Source organism: Sus scrofa, chromosome 14 (assembly GCF_054392235.1).
Source record: "Sus scrofa isolate SSC_HxYL_T2T_F1_AM1 chromosome 14, Sscrofa_HxYL_maternal_Yorkshire_Landrace_v2.0, whole genome shotgun sequence".
Lineage (NCBI taxonomy): Eukaryota > Metazoa > Chordata > Mammalia > Artiodactyla > Suidae > Sus > Sus scrofa.
Genome location: NC_139396.1, coordinates 161,170,937 through 161,185,625, shown reverse-complemented (window position 1 = coordinate 161,185,625; position 14,689 = coordinate 161,170,937). Strand labels below are relative to the sequence as shown.

Genomic DNA, 14,689 nt, shown 5'->3' with positions numbered 1-14,689 from the left:
TCTTTCAACACTGTATTTTCTACTCTTAAAAATATGCATTTATCAGAGACTGCAAAAAATAATATGTTCAAGGATTAGATAATAAACTACAAAAAAAGTCAGCAGGAATTTTTTTCTTCTTACCCACTTAAAATGTGTGTAGCCAAAAAAATAGAGTAATTCAAAAAATCTGTGTAAGAATTTGGATGAAATAAAGATGGGTTCCAACCAAACTTTTAAAATATTCTCAAGCAAGTCAAAGATGAAAATGTAAAAATAAAACCAAGAAAAGTGACAGAAAATAAGCATGGATGACTATCAATGTATGTATATATGTACATGTATGCATGTGTGTGTGTGTGTGTGTGTGTGTGTGTGTAACTCCTTTGTAAGAATTCCATGATACTCAGAAGCCACTGGGAAAAGATTTAAAAGTTTAACTACAATTGTACCAATGTTAATTTCTGGTTAGCAATTTTGACAAACATGCCATGGTTATGTAAGCTGTCCTTAGGAGAAACTGGGAGAATCAGGTGTATCAAGACCCTAACTATGTACTATCTTTACAGCTTTTCTGTAAATCTAAAAATTTTCCAAAATAAGTTAAAGCATGATTGTATAAAAATTATTTTTCTTCAAAAAAATAAACTCCATGGAAAACTCCATCAAAATATAAATGACATGCAAAATGTTCTTTAACATGCAAAATGTTTTGAAAAATCTGTAAGACAAAGACAACCCAACAGAAAATAAGCAAACATTTCACTAAGGAAATACAAATGACCATAAACATAGGAGGAGAAGCTGTTTGACCTCAACTGCAATATAAAAACTAAAATAATGAGGCAATTTGAAAAAAATCCAAGTTTTTAAAATGCTACCTCTCAGCACTTATTTTATACAGACTTGCACGAGTACACGAAGATGTCTGTATAAAGATGCTCCCAATAAATGGTGCTTCAAATATCCCCTACCTGAGCAAGGACCAAGCAACACTTAAGAGACTCTAAACACACGTTAACGGGGGGATTGAGATAGAGAAATGCTGGAGCATCACGCACACACCCTTCTACAGCAAGATCCTGAGCAGGCACCGAAGAAACCAGTTCTCTCAATCATGCCACCAATGACTATTCGATGGCACAGTCGCCAAACCCAATTGTCATAATTGAAAACCGCGATTCAAAACATTTTCACATGGAAAAAACTGTATTCGGACAATATCAATACCCTTGGCAAGTAGAAAGATTTACTTTGTCACCATTTATTTTCATTAATCAGCATCCAGAACATCCAGCATGCTCAACTCTTACACCGCATTTTAAATTCTGAGACATTTAAAATGCAGGAAAGAAGTATCAAGCTTTCACAGAATAATGTCATGTGAATAGCAGCCAACTGCCCAGAAGACACCTCCAGTACTTCTAAGCAAGGCGATTACAGGAGGAAGAATTTGACGGATATGCCAATTAAATTTAAACTGGGGTCTTTTGTAAGCCAAGTGATTTAAATTAATTTCCTGGAATTACACATTTTCTGAAAAACAACCTTAACGTGCTAATCTAAGATTTGAAGGAGAATTGTTAGGAGCGCTCGCATTACGTCATTATAGGCTCCCCACGACAGAGTCTCCCCTGCAACTGTGTGTTCACCTCGGAATTAACACCGTCCTAACGTAAGTTGACCTCAACAAATCCCAACTAAAAACTTCACTGGAAGCTAAATGAATATCCTTTATTGAAAACTCCCATATCTGCACCAATGTAAAAAAAAACAACACTTAGATTGGAAGCTCGGTTTGGATACATTTATCAATCCCAGACGTACTTACTGTAGGAAGATTATAGCTTAATTAAAGCCCTGGCAGGGTCAGTGATGTTCATAGCAAGATGTTTCCAGAGTGCCGCGTGGGTACAATCAATTAAAATGCACCATGAATCGTTAAATGGAAAAATCCCAAACAGGAGCCTGTTGTCACACAAGGTTTTTACATGCATTAAGAGGTTAATTTATATTTTGTTCTGATGCATGCATGTAAGAGTAATATTTATATCAGATATTCATAGCTTACTTAGATGATTGATATCAATTTCTCTTCATAATATGACCAGCAAATAAAACACACGGCGGTTCTAATACAAAGAAATAACATGTGACAAGGTTCCCTAAAACATTTCTATTTTGGACCTCACAAGCTAAATTGCTTTTGCTGGCCCCTTCCACCTCTCAGCATGCTTGACAGACAAATTGATCGAAACATTGGAAAATAATATGCTTGCAAAATTTCTCTGGGTGAGTTTTCAGTCTTTTGAATTTTTCATACAAGAACAAAATGAAAGATTGCCTCCTTGATTTTTCCTCCATTATGCGGCCCCATCTTATGTAGTACAGGGAACATACAATACTTCAAACAGCAGCGATACGTTGTAAACAAAATGTGTAACATTTTTCATAAAACACCCAAGCTGTGTGAAGTTCAGAGACTGGGTAGCAGGCATCTTTGCCCTGAGATTATGTTGTTCAATTATAATGAATTCATACATTTGAAGCTGCCTTAGGGCCTCTCATTAGACGAAGGGGTGTTTATTACAGGACGGATTGCCTGTATCATTTAAGAAGGAAGAAGGCTGGGCTGCTGGCTGAGGCGTGTTGACAGTCGCGGTGTGTAAAGACTATGCCGTTCGCTTACACTCGCCAGCTTCAATATTAGCACCCTTCCTTTTTAATGACTCCTTCAAAGCCCCCTTTGCGCCGTGGATGCCGGGATCCACAAGAAAACTTTCTGTAGAGCGCTCTGCACATGCCGGTGGCGGGACCCGGTCTCCATTGGACGGGTTACTCTTAGGGGTACAGATCCCATGTCACAGGCAAACAGACTACAACAAAAACTGCATTCTAATTACACGCACACACAAGCCAGGGAGGGGGAGAAACACCAACACACTCCCGCGTTCTAAGAGCAGAGCCTGTCCGCCAGCTCACCACATCCACCTCCACTTTCTGGGCTTCAGACACCCGAGGCCCTCAGGCGCTTATAGAATTTTTAAATTAATGTCTATAGTATTACAGGATAGGCAGAGTCCTCATACATTTAAATTTACACCTCATGAAAATTCTTATTAACTAAATTTTTCCCTCAATACTCGCAGGTCAAGAATCGATGAATAGTCAATTTTTTTCAGTCAAAATTAAACAAATCATAAAAAATGGCATAATCTTCAGCATTGCAGATTAGATTTCGTGGGTAATATCTGCCAGATATGAAAAACAGAACTCATTATGTAGCACTAAAATAATTTTCACTTCACTATTTTTACTTCACTTCATCAGCTTCACCAGTTCTGATCAGTTCACTACAATATTTCACAAAATAACTTGGTCTGAAAATAGACTCCACAGGTCCCTGCCCTGGTGCCCCAGAACCGGAGGTACCTGGGAGTGGGCACGGGTGCTGGGCTCTGGCTCCGTCCGAACGCACCCCTCAGGAAGCCAGCAGGTGCTCACTCTACCTACCTGGCTGAAAGCACAGGGGCAAAGACTGCACCAAGAAAAGCCATGGAAACAAGGGTGTTTGACAGTCTTATTTCCTAATTAGGACTATGCCAGAATAGGAGTTCCCGTCATGGTAAAGTGGAAACGAATCCGACTAGGAACCATGAGGTTGCAGGTTGGATCCCTGGCCTTGCTCAGTGGGTTAAGGATCTGGGGTTGCCGTGAGCTGTGGTGTAGGTCGTAGATGCAGCTCGGATCCTGTGTCGCTGTGGCTGTGGTGCAGGCTGGCAGCCATAGCTCTGATTGGACCCCTAGCCTGGGAACCTCCATATGCTGCAGGTGCGGCCCTAACACACACACACACACACACACACACACACACACACACACACACAAAGAATATGAAGGAATATGCTGGACCTTTATTCCTACTCAAAGCCTTGGATTCTTGTACTCTTTGGACTCAGGTTTGATTACGAGTTAATGACCATCAGAACCGATGACAACATTCAAAGGACGCCCAGAACGTGTGGGCAGCAGCGGTGGCCAGTATGTGTGGGCACGTGGAGGGTGGTGTGGCCCTGGGGGATGGAAATGGCTTGGTAAAGAGAACGGGAAGTGCCCCCTCCCTTGGAAGAAGCTCAAGGTGCGTCCATGCTCCCCGGGAGGGAGCAGCACGGAGGCAGCCGAGGGCGGGAAGACACGTCCTGGTACAATCGGAAGGAGGAGACGCGAGTGGCTCTGCACGTTCTGCTGCCTTTAAGTGAGAAGTGACGTGCGACCTGCACGCACGCCACCCGGTCCTAACACCTCTGAGGACCTCGGTGCCCCTGTTGAGGACAGGTCTCGCGGGGCGCTTGGCTGGTACCGCGGCACCGCCCAGGACGGAACCCACCTCCAGGCTCCACCTGAGAAACACTTCCGATCGTGTTCAGTCTGGCCCCCGCCCCCCGCCCCAGTGCACGCGGGGCCGGTCAGCACGGCAGCGCCTCCTCGACGGGCCTACATCCCAACGTGTTTAGCTCTCAGCCCAGGACGGTGCTTCTCACTGGCAGAGACCACAGTGACACAGGGTGGCGCAAAACTTCTGCCCAAGCCCGGTCTGGGTGACCAGCACAAGAAGGCTCGTTCGCTGTCCCACCAGAGAGCCGTGACAGAGGGACTGTCAAGGCGGCTGGCCCAGCGAGACCGTCATGCTACGCGCTCACGCTGAGCCCGTGAAGCTTCCCGTCAGGCTGCTGACGAGGGCCAGGCGGTGCTGGCTCTGCTCGAGTCACCCGCGCTTGGACGCCAACCCGGCTGAGGACACCAGCCATCACCACCACCATGCCCGCTCGGACCGCTCGGGCTGCGGCCAGGTATGGGGAGACCTCGCCACGGCTGAACCCACCAAGCAAGCAGAGGGTGACGTGGCAGAGCTGGAGCAGGGCCCGGCAGCCCGACTCGGACGCCCCATCCGTCCATCTCTCAAAGCTGACCGGGCCAGAAGCCCTCACCGAGGCCTGTCTCACTCTACAAGGACGCAGTACAAAGCCACAAGTGAAAAATGACCATAACATGCTGATGACATTTTTTTAATGCAAGAAATCATAGACCCTATTGAAAACCTGGATGCCAGGAATCTACTCTGATCACCAGAACTGAGGAGGACTGGATGGGGCTGATGCGGCTCGAGAACGGAGGGGAGCTCCCCGCAGGGCGGGAATGGAATGGCACCGCTGGTGGCTTCAGTCAGGAGGCGGAGGGAGGAGATGGCGGGGGGCGGGGGGGGCGCGAGAGAGAGCCAGGGGCCAGCTGTCACCCCTCCAGGCCCCAGGGGAGTGCCCAAGGCTCGCTCCAGGAAATCACATCCCAGGGGTCTCGTGGTCACAGGAGACCTTAAAACTGACCTTACTTTTTTTAAAGTCTGTAAGAACTGGTCACCAGTGGCAAATGTCTCCTCCCAGGCGTCTCAAAAATTCTATAGCTTTTTTTTTTTTAAATGATCATATAATCAAGTTTTGGATCACAATCAATTTTTTTTTTTTAAAACTTAGGAGCACAGCGGAAGTTCTTCGGAGAATTCTTTGGAAATGACTGATTCTTCCCTGCCTCTCACGTCCCAGGACAGCTGTCCTGTGCGGGATCCTCTGAACAAGGGGGTGCCATGAGAAAGGACCCCGGGGCCCTGACATCGCCATTGTTCTGATGCGTAACCGTGCCCCTTGTCAGGACGGCACCTACACCTACTTCAAATGGTGGAACTGACATGATAATCATAGTTCTTAAGGAAGAAAAAAAAAAAAAAAAAAAAAAACTAAGTGAATGCAAGACACCCAGAGAACACAGAGCCAAGTTTCACGTGTGGGGTTCAAATCCTACAAGCAAGCAGGCTTAAGGTGATGCCTACAGAACAGCAGCCAGTGCTTCACAGCCCACTCCTGACGTCTGTACTTTTAAAGGGTCAGTTTGCATTTAAAGCAGCCGTCTGCTTCTCTGAATCATTTGTTTTGTGCGAGTGCGACACTGCTTAATATCTTAGAAAAGCCACAATGTGGAACAGGAGCACTCTTAAGTTAGGAGCGACAAATCCGAGAAAACCTCTACAATTTGGCTTCCATATCTCTGAATTGGTATTTCAATGACAGATGTTTGTTGCGGCAAAAACCTCTGTCAGAACAAAATTAGGTGATCTATCATTTTAAGATATGGTCTTCATATACTGTTTACTCGAAGATATCACTTGCCTCAAGCCAATTTTGACCAAGAACATTTTGTGAGATGGAAGTGATTTGTATCTCATCGTTTTTGTGATAAATGTAGCTCTTGAACACCAAATAACCCACACTCCACAGTCTTACAGTTAAAACTCCGGCCCCAGTAAATCTGCACTAGTGCTTTTATTACTACTAAGACACTGCATCTGCACTCCGGGAGATTTTTTTCCCTTGAATAAGGCTGCCACTTTCTGCCTCTGGACCAGAAACAGGAGTTCCAACCCACTAGCAAGACACCCCAAACTCCGCACTCTCCCCACGGTTTCAGAACCGTCTTAGGGAGACGTTGCTTTCTTGGAGAGCTCCCACGGTTTGAGGGCCCTCGGTGGCACCTGCCAAGCAAGCGATCACTGCTCGCCGGCAGGCAGGCACCTGGGTAAACAAAGCCATTAGCTACCCAGCGAGCCCTCCTCCAGGCCCACGCTGGGGACAGGGGGTCAGTGGGGTGGGGGCGGGGGGGGTAGCTGGAGGCAGTCACTCTCCTGGAGACAGCAACGTCCATCCTGCAGGTGGCCGTGAAACGTGCATACTAAACACACACACACACATACACACAGGCTGGATGAAGAGCAGAGGGTGTCAGTGGGGGCCATGGGTTAGAGGAGGCTGAAGCCAGAAGAAAGGCATTGTTTTTGATGAAAGAAAAACTAAGCAGTTCTGCTTATCCTTTTGCCAGGTCTCTAAAACTAAAGCATCCAAAAGCAAAGCAGTGCCGCAACGAGCCGATGGTTCCTGACACAGGACGCAGCAAAATCCACCAGCCTCATTTATAACAGTTACACGTGCCCGCCAGGCACACGGAGATGGCACTTCCCTGGTATCGATCACCAACGATGATGGATTAATCAACTCGTTGCCCCGTCCAGCCGCCCTGAAACGCGAGAGCTCCGCCACAGACGGGCAGGGGAGTCGGCGCTGGTGTTGGGCATCCAGGCCCCGAGTTCCCGAGTCACCCAACCCCGCAAGGGCGTGCAGAACGGTGCTGGGCACTGGAAGGAGAGCCACCGCCTGAACACGACTTGGCCAATCTCTGCCTAAGCGGCCTGTTGCACAAGAGCAAGAGATAACACAGAAGGAACATCCGTGGATTTTTCACGCCTATGTCCTCGATCTGTGATCATCTCAGAGACTCCGGGCACGCGGAGGTACGGCCCCAGCGCCGTCGTTCCCAGGGCCACATGGCAGGCACTGAGGCCAGAGGGCAGAGTCAGCAGGAGGACAGAATCGTGTCACAGGCACGACGCCGTTCCTGCTGTGTGCACATGGGCCTGTGAGGGATCTGGGGCTCCCAGGGGGAGAGAGGTGCTCTTGGCCCCTGCAGACTCACCGCCAACCAAGAGCAGCCCCGCCGGCTCCTCTGAAACCTGGGGGCAGGCCGCGGGCGGCCGTCGCAGGCCGTCCAGGTGCGAGCAGAGGACCCCTGGGAGCCCCGACACCTGGACTGCCCACTACCAGGGAGGCTTCTTGGTGGCCCTCAAGGTGCCCGGTGTTCCAAGAGGCAGTGAGGAGACGAGAGCGCATTTCTGAGGGGAACTGCAGCAAAGCCAAAGCCAGGGGTGCACGCGAATGGGCGAGGGACTACCCAGAGGCGAGGACAGCACCACCAGCAAAGGGGACAGGTGGTGGCCACGAGGGCGAGTGAGCAGGGCCAAAGCGAGGTGAGAGGACAGGGGCGCGCCAGGACAGGGACCACTGGACAGAGGGAGGCAGGCGCAAGAGCATTTAGAGACCAAGAACCGAGCAGGACAGGCCGCGGCTCCCGGGTGAGAAGCTGGGGCAGGGACCATGCTGACCACACAAGTCAGCAGCTGCCCTGTAGCAAATGCCCCCAAACAGAGTGACTTAAAACAATCATTAGCTCCTGCTTCTGCCAGTTGGCAACGTGAGCTGGGCGATTCTGATAGCATTGCCTGGGGTGGCTCACGGGAGGCAGCAAGCTGGCAGATCCCCCAGGGTGGGTGACCCAACCAGGAGGACCCTTCACGCCTGGCCCGAGGGGCTGCTGAGCTTCACCCCTCAAGCGGCCAGCTCGGCTCCACGGCACCTCAGGACTCCAACGAGGCGTGAGCAGAAGCTGCACAGCCCCGAGGCCCGGGCTTGAACCGCCGTGCTCACGGGCCAGCCCAGCCTCCTGGGGATGACCTGACCCACCTCTGGGCCACGGCAGACCCGGCAGGGGTCGTGCTGATCTCCTAAGGGCATCTGCTTGCAGGGCCCAGGATTTGGGGAAGGTGCCCGCCGTGCCCTAGATACAGGGTCTCACTGCGCATGAACGCTCTGAACAAGCCACCAGCTTCCCCACGTGGCAGTCACCACCATGAGGACACCACTAGCCTCCTGGGAGTCGGGAATGTGGGTGTATGCTCCACAGAGGGTGCCTGCGCGACAGCCCCCTCAACCTCCTCAGGCGGCCAGTCTCTGGAAAGATTCCCTGGTGCCGCCACGACTTGCGGCTAGAGGAAGTCACTGTCCCGTGTGGCTCGGGAGGGAGGGACGCCCAGAAGCTGCGCCGTGTGCTTCTCCCTTTCTTTCTTTCTTATTGTATCTTATTCGGCTCTGTGCCCTGTCCCTGTGGTACGTCGTGGCCCTGGGTGTGACCCTATGCTGAGTCCCACCAGTCCTCCTGGTGGCCCCTCAGAGGTGGGACACCAATTCAGAGCTGAGACAATGTCACCCTACAAAGGCGTATGAGAACAGGAAAGGGATGGTGGCTGTGGCCGTTGTGACATCTGCCCCAGTCCCTAAGCAAGGGGGCACAGAGGCGGCTACTCCAGGCAGTGGCCATCCAGGGACAAAGAAGCGGGAGGGCCAGGTGGGGGCGGGGGGGGGGGGGGTGGAGTGGGGGAGACAACTCCTGGAGGGGAGGGTGGCGGATCTCCCAGGGCAGGGGCGCAGGAAGCAGGAGGAGAGGGTCCCCCACCCCAGAGCCAGGCTCCCACGGCTCAGGCCTATCAGAGGCAGTTGGCGGGTAACCCAAGCCCCAGAGGAACAGCTGTGAGCGCGTTTACCTTTTAGATTTGGGGGTAAAGAGTCCGAGCCACATCCTTGCCGTTCCCTTCAGCCACCAGGCCTTTCCCTTCCCTCCACTCCCAGCACCAGGCCGGGGCTCCCGAGCTCACCCCACCCCTCTGAGGGCAGGCAGCGCAAAGCAGGGCCCGCGGGCCCGTGTTCTCGCCCCTCACCTGGCCCTGGAGGAGCGGCCTAACAAGCGGCCCGACAGCAGGGGCAGCCGGACAGGGAGCAGAGCTGGGCCCCGAGAGAGTCTGCCAAGTGCCATCTGCCACAGACCCCGGCCCTCGGTCCAGCCCACCTGGGGCAAAGGTCAGAGCCCTCCCGCCAAACTCCCTATGCCTGAGCCCCAATCCTAGCAGCCGAGCAGCCAGCGTTCTGGGGACCTGGGGTCTTCTGGATGGGGACACGCCAACGCTCTGCACCCTAAGACGAGGCACTTCAAGTCACCTCAACACTTCAGGGTCTCACACTAGCACCCCAGGTCCACGGGGAGCCAGGCGCGCTGCGCTTCCTCCCCCACGCGGTGCCGAGGTGTCGTCGGGGCTGTGACAGGGGACACAGGCTCATCAGGTAGGAATTTATGGGGCATGTGCACGTGGCATCTGACACAGGCGCACATCACACGCTGTAATTGGGAACGCGTCTACCACATGCAAGACAAGAAATTATAGTTGCGTGTAACAACTTCTAAATTTCAATATTTTACATTCGTTTTCAATATATTTTTCTTTCAGCCATATGACATGAACAGTTGAAACACACAGTAGCATATTCATCATTCAACAAGATATACTATAACCCTGATCAGAGGGGCTGCGAGGTCCACGCACCAATATTACATTTTTCTAGCACATCTACCACATATTATTCAAAGTGATGCTTTCATGGCCTTGTAGATCAGTTCGGAGGGGGGCCTGCGTCTCCCACTATTCGTTTTACTGTCTTTTACCTGTCAGGAGCTCAGGGCACCTATAACTCTTTAAATTCCACACACAAGGAGACGCCGCCACGTTGCATAAAGGGCTCTCAGACGCTCTGTGCAGTTCTGCCTCCACACTGGGCCCACAAGAACCTTCTGTGCAGGGCGCCAGGTTTCCGTCTGCCCGCCGGGCCTCAGCCAGGCGCACGGGCGGACCCTGCCCGGAGCTGCCCGGCATCTTCGCGACCAGGCCAAACGCGCCAGGTGGTTTCGTCAGGGAGCTCCCTTTGTTCCCCACGCAAAGCTCTAACCTGCCAGGCAGGGCAGAGGCGCGAGAGCCAAGAGCCCCCCGTGGGCCGCACCCTCTGTTCTGCCCCAGAGGAAGGGACCCCGTGGGGAGCAGAAGCAGGTGCCGCTGCGAGCACGACTTGAGGGGCCCAGGGCGCAGGAGGAGAAACGGGCCGTGGGCGGCCGGTGAGCCCGAAGGGAGAGGAAGCAGGAGACAGGAAAAGGCAGGGGACGCCCGGCAGGGGCACCTCTCAGGGAGGCGGGAACAAAGGCGCCACCCAACAGGCCTCAGCCCGTCCAGGCCATCCCTTCACTGCTTCTAGCCCTTGTCAAATACAGGTGGTGACAGACACAGGGTCAAAATTTCACCTTCTGCTGGACACACTGTGCACAGAGCTGGGGGGGGGGGGAGTCCTCAATTATGGGGCCTTTAAGCCACTGCAGTGGCCCGTTCCCACCAGCCCAAGGCTGGTCCAACCTCATAATGATCTCACTGAGGCCCTGCACGCACCAGAGGGGCTTGTGAATCAAGGACTCAAGCACGTTCAGGGTAATTTTAAGGCTAAGGATATTTAATTGTATTGCCGGGCTCCAAAAATTAGCAATCCATGCATGACCGCGTTACCCTCTATCACCAGCACGATCCGTCGCCTGACCTTGGCCGCGAGCAGGAGCGTAAAGGGCTGACAGGAGGGAGTCTGCGCAATCACACAGCACCCGGTTCTCGCAGTTTCTAAAAAATTCCATTTCCGCATCAAAGCTTGTGATTAAAAAAGTGGCTTCTTTCCATAGGAAAGGTTTTAAACCACAAGCAGGAGATGAGATCCTAGAGAGTACGGGGACACAGGGGAGGACAAGTGGAACCTGAGGTCACGGTGCTGCCCAGGCACAGCCGGACCTCCAGGAGCCACGGAGCCTCTGCCGCCAACCCTAGGACCGCTGAGGGCGAGACGAGCAGGGCCAGCCAAGGCCCCCATCCCGACCACACACTAGAAACCGCGTCCCCCTGCGTGCCAGCACCCAGCCCCCACACCACAGTGGACACTCCAGTCTCGGGAGCAGAGTTTTAGCTGAGTACACCTGCGCTTTCGCCCCTCCCCAGATATCCTGAGCCGGGGATGAACCGCCTGTTCCCAAAGTGACCGAGAAGAGGTCACGCAGCTTCCTCCAGGTCACAGAGCACATCCCGGGCAGCGTCGGGACTGGCTTGGCCCCCTCCCTAGCCACGGTCGCTGTCCCCAAGTAAGCTTCACAGGGCAGACCCAACCCCACCCATGACAGGAGAGCAAAGCTCCTGCTGCCGTCAGAAGAGAAAAGCGAACACCCAGTCGCAGGGCGCATGAAGCAGCTGCTTACGAGATTAGGGATTTTACGTCTGTCACAAAAACACCCATCACTTTTAATGTAGTTATTCCAGGACGTTCCACCTCTTTGCTACGTGCCTGTGATAGTAAACCACATAACCACCCGAGTTACTGTACACAGGAAACTGGGGCTGTAGTGACCCCATCAAACGCCAAAGCCAAAGGTGACCGGAGTGGGGGGCAGGTTGTTGAGGCGGGCAGGAGGCCCCCCCCCCCCCAAACACAGGCCACTCAACCCAATACGTTTGTTTAAATGCTCTATCAAGAGACTCGGGAGATGCGGAGAACTGAAGCTATAGGGTTCAGAGGGGAATGGTGACAGACTGTTTTGAAGGATTTTGGTCATGAATGGTATATAATTTTTTACAACAAGTCTTGCTCCAGTAATAAAATCCTTTATTCGCCCTGCCATTCCCAGCCAGGCCGAGCGTGCCTCAATCCACGCCTGGCCGTCACCGTGGGCTCGCTGGCCTTTGATCTGCATGCTAAGCTGCTCTGAGAAGACCTGGTCTCTCCTCCTCTGGCTGGAGGGCCTATTACACAGCTTATCACAAGTGTCCCCACCTCTTAGGCAACTCTTAGCTGCCGACATGGCGTTGAGAATGTGGCTAATGAAGTGTAAAGCTTCAACAACAAGTCATTTACAAGTCCTGGGTGCTGCATTTCTAATGGAGGAAGTTTTTAATCATAAGCAAATGTAATCATTTATGTTAAGCAACCCATGGACCTGGTCAATGTAGCACAAACAGCCATTAAGCAAAAATTATGACAATAAGGAGACAGGAGGGTAACACTGCCGACGTAGCAGTTTATGCTCTTTGTGGACTCTAATCAACTGTCTTGGTAAAACGGAGGAAGCCTTTGCTGTACCTAATTCCGTACTCGAGTAGATCCGAAGGCCTCAAAGGCAACTGGGACTCCTGCCATCACCCAGCAGACAAGAAATGACAGCGCCCATGTTTATCAACTGTTAGACTGGCAAGGTGTGACACACAGCCCATGGCTTAGGTTCTTTGAGCCTGTGCTCCTGCACCTGCCGAAGTCCACGGGGCCTCACTGAGGGCGGGCGGCTGGGGTGGCACAGACAGGTGGTGCACAAGCAGCTTCTGCTCCCCTCATCTGGGGGCTAGGGCAGCAGAGTGGGCCCGGCTGGGCACAGGAGGGCCAAGGTCAAAGTAACCAGCTGTGCTGAGGCCCCTTCCCCCGCTTTTCACCGGCCCCTCCTCACTTTCGCTTAACGCATCCCAGGGCCGCCTGCACCGAGAGAGCTAATTCCCAAGGAGACACCCAGGCCTGCGCCTGTCCCCATCAGGACGCAGCCTGGTCCCCGCCCCTCCCACAGCAAAGGAGGACTTAATGACAGAGGGAGGAAGTGAGATCCATGAACTTGACAGCAGCATGGAGACACCCCTGGAATCGTTCAAAATACTAAGGCACTGACCGGACAGAGATGTTTAAAGGACACCTTTCCTGCCCCGCTCCCACAGCAGGAAGCGCCTCCTGCGCCAAGGAGACAGCTCCAGCAGGGCCATCGCTTCTCACAGAATGCAGGTGATTGGACAGAATAAGAAAAAAACAGTCTATTTACAGAAATCGGCTTGTGAAAATACCTGCTTCTGAGAAGAAATGCTGCTTGAGAATTCTGGATCAGCCTCACCTTCAGACGCTCTCAGTGAAATTCAGTAGCCGCAACATGGACAAAGGACTCTATAAAGAGCCTTTAGCTCCAACAATATTGTGCTTTAATGGCTGAAGAGACTAATCTGTCAATAGGCTCCAATAAAAGATGGTCACCTGATGACAATGTCACCCGTCAACTTCGCAATTTATATATTTGTACTGAATCTAAATTAGCAGGACGCATAAAATCTCAGATAATTTAGCGTGATGTGTCTTGGTTCTGTGCACACAGTAGGCACTCGGCTGCAATAATGAACAGAAAAAGAAAGACAGTCAGGAGGTAGCCCACGGGAAGTTCCCGTGTGGCACAGCAGGTTATAAGGATCTGGCATTGCCACAGCTGCGGTGCAGGTTGCAACTGCGGTGTGGGTTTGATCCCTGGCCTGGGAACTTCACCTGCTGCAGATGTGGCAAAAGGGAAGGAAGGGAGGGAGGAGCCTGTGATTTCTTTTGCAGAAAAGGGTCAAAATGTGTAAATTAAGCCATTAATGCAGAGCACAAAAGAGACTACAGACAGCTTCTCAGTATCTGAGGATAACCTGTTTAGATGTCCACTGACCTGCGTGGAAATACACTGCTGCCTTGCCGGCCGGCAAAGCTACATGTCTAACTCACAGCCAAGTGCACCGTGAGATGCCTCCGTCGTAACACGACGAGGAAATGAACAGGTGCTTTCCTTTCTCAAAGTGTAAAGCAGAGTCCATAAGATTTCTTGTATTAGACACACATCTTCAGATTGCAAAGATAAATTCCTTAAATTATCTCAACATGTATTTAAATAATCCCTGTTTCTACATAAAGACGTGCCTATCCGGCCCTGAAAAGGCCCGCTGCAAGGCTCGCTGCTATTGGTCAAGAACGCCCGTGCTCTCCTACCAGGATGATTAATGGAGGCACCTTTTTCACAGAATGTCAGACTCTGCCTTTTTAACAACTGACCTTTCATAGAATACTACTGAACTCATAATTCCACTTTTGTTCGGTTTCTTATTAGTGGAGTTAGAATTAATACTTAGGGGAATGATGGCCGGGGTGATGCCCAGTAAATCTCAGAGCTTTCCGTTCAGGCCGTCCAAGAAGAGCGTCTGCCTTTGTCTACGTCCACGGCCCACTCTGCCGCTAGGAGACAAATTAAGGGCCGTCTACGGACTGCTTCTGAGAACAAAGATGTATATTTTGAGAGACTTGAAAAGTTTGCA

The 14,689-nt window shown here is 51.6% G+C and overlaps 1 protein-coding gene across 11 annotated transcripts in view; it reads right to left on the bottom strand.

The window, feature by feature from the left end:
- Positions 1 to 14,689, bottom strand: part of MGMT (O-6-methylguanine-DNA methyltransferase) — a 269,598-nt gene that overhangs the window by 174,003 nt on the left and 80,906 nt on the right. The window lies entirely within an intron of this gene.